Below are 2,653 nucleotides of genomic sequence, written 5' to 3'. Positions count from 1 at the left end.
GGCTGGTTCTGCAGATCCAAAGCTGCAGGACCTTCATGACACAGGGAAACAACAGAATATCCAAGAGGAGCAAAAGGCTGTATAATGGGGCACACCATGAGAGATTCCAGGAGAGATTTTTTTGTTTCTATTATTATTTTTATTTACATTTCTTTGAGGGGCAGGGGAGGTTGCAAAGGCAGAGAGCAGACATGAAGGGACAGAAAGGTGAGTAGCATTGGGGTGCATGATGTAAAATCACAAAGAATCAATAAAAAGTTAAGAGAGAGAGAGAGAGAGAGAGAGAGAGAGAGAGAATGAGAATATGGTGTCTCTATGAAGTCTTGACTATTCCTACCAATCGGATACATTCTCAATTGTGAATTCTACCCATGGGTGTCCGAGTGTCTCTAAATGTCTGTGTGTCCTTCCATTTACTTTCATCCTCTTGCTCCCCCATTTGTATCTTACTGCCAACACCCAGACATTTGAAACCACGCCCTTGCAAGCCTGAGCTGTCTGCTGGGCAGGACGCTGAGCCCCCTGTGACGGACTCGGGAGGGACTGGGGCTGGGTCCCTTCAGTCCTGTAGCTCTATTGACATCACTGATGCCCAACCCTCTGCTCTGCGATTTCCAGCTCACAGACCGAGTCTCCAGGCTCTTGGAGCCGTAGCCAGCATCTGCCTTGTTGTTCGCTCTTTGCCTCTGCCTGCACAGTGCCTCACACACTGCTCAGCAGTATCTGCTCAGAGACAGAGAAGAGGGTGCTGCCTCCCATGTATTTAATTCTGAACCCCCCCCCCCCAAGGATTTCCCAAATTTCTTCACCTACTTCCTGGGCCCTACGTGTTGTCCCTGGGAAACCCCCTTCCTCTTGTTACTCAGCAATTCCTAAGTGTCTAAAGGCTGGAGTCTGGCCCTGCTTCCCTTTTGAAGGGGTAAAGAGACCATACATCTGACCTCAGGCATGCTTACAGACATGGCTGGAATTAGTGTTGCTTCAGGACCTGGGCGAGGTTTCTGCAGAGATCCTCACATTTTCTAGAATGGACACGGCTTCACATGGGTGAGGGTCTGAAGAAGCAGAGACTTCCAAGCTCAGACTTCCTCCTAGGACCTTTCCCATACCCACAAATACAAAATCATGGGTTCTGTAATGCCCCCTCCACAGTCACAGGAGGGCTGTCAGCATTCCTTGCTAAAAAATTACTTTTGGGGCTGGAGAGATGGCTCAGCGGTTAAGAGCATGGACTCCTCTTCCAGAGTCCTGAGTTCAATTCCCAGCAACCACATGGTGACTCACAACCATCTGTAATGGGATCTGATGCCCTCTTCTGGTGTGTCTGAAGACAGCGACGGTGTACTCATATACATAAAATAAATAAATAAATCTTTTTTAAAAAGTAGTGTTTTGTTTATTGGTGTGAACATGCCATGCACATGTCTGAAGGTCAGGGGACAACTGTGGGAGTCTGTCCTCTGCTTTCATCATGTGGATCTTAGGGTCTGAACTCCGGTCAGGTTTGGTAGCAAACACCTGCTGAGATATCGTTGAGGCTTTTTCTTTCCTCACCTGGGCCATAGTTACCAGGTACGTGCCTGATAATTCATTAAACTGCACATTTGCTTTCTCTGAACCTTTTCTGAATGTATGTTGTATTTTGCAATGTAAGAAGACAAGAGAGAGAGAAAAAAAAAACATTTTTTCCTCACTCCAAGTCCCATCAATCACAGAGAGGTAGCGTCCATCGGCACTGGGGCGCTAGGCCCAGCTCTGAATTGTCACTGTCCCAACCCCGAAACACAAACACTTCCACACAAAATAAGTTTATTGATTTTTAAGACAAGGAATGTTGACGGCCCTGCAGTCGTTTCTACTGTAAGGAGGGCACATCTCAGAACTGGTGATCTTGTATTTGTGGGTGTCATGTTGAGAAGGAGCCCAGAGGCCCAAAAAGCACTATGACTCAAACTGGGTCTCAGGGTAAAAGAGGGATTTAGCCAAGTGGACATTTTACTTGAGGGAACAGTGGGAACAAACATTGCGATATAGAACTGTGTGTTTGGGTCTGAAGCATTAAGGACACCCTGACACTGTGTGGGGAGGTAGATGCTGGGGGTATGTTTGCCTTAGAGGCCTGACTTACTGTCCCAGCCCTAAATGTGGGCAAATGCCACTTTCAAGCCCCGTACAAAAGCGATCACAAGGTTTTCTCAGTTTGGTTTGCTGTTTTGCCTAAACCACAGGCCCGTGTGAGCTCATAATCTCTATCCCAGACAGGCAGAAAGTTACATCTGCCAGACACATGACATGGATGCCGAGTTCCTGCAGACACAGTTGCTCCAGCCTCAAATTCCAGCCCAGCCCCTCCAGCCCTGAATTTCAGCCCAGCCCACCCCGCAGCTGCTTCCAAGTTCAGTACCAACTGGTGCACAGGGAGAGAGCCACAAGGCCTGTGGGCTGCAGCATCTAGCAGGGGGGTTGCAATGAGCTATGAGATGACCCACCGTCACCCCCAGACCAGGGTCCTAGAATTCAGAACTTTACCCACGATGTCTGAGGGTCTGGCTGTATCTGGACCGGGGATGAGATGTGTTAGAAGAGTTCGTGAACTCCAGACAGGGCTAGTAAGTTTAACAAGGAGAGTCCGGTCTGATCTAGACCCTTTGCA

Source organism: Micromys minutus, assembly GCF_963924665.1.
Source record: "Micromys minutus genome assembly, chromosome: 3".
In the NCBI taxonomy this organism is placed as follows: Eukaryota; Metazoa; Chordata; class Mammalia; order Rodentia; family Muridae; genus Micromys; species Micromys minutus.
The sequence above is the reverse complement of the archived record's forward strand: the minus strand, read 5'-3'. Positions refer to the sequence as shown.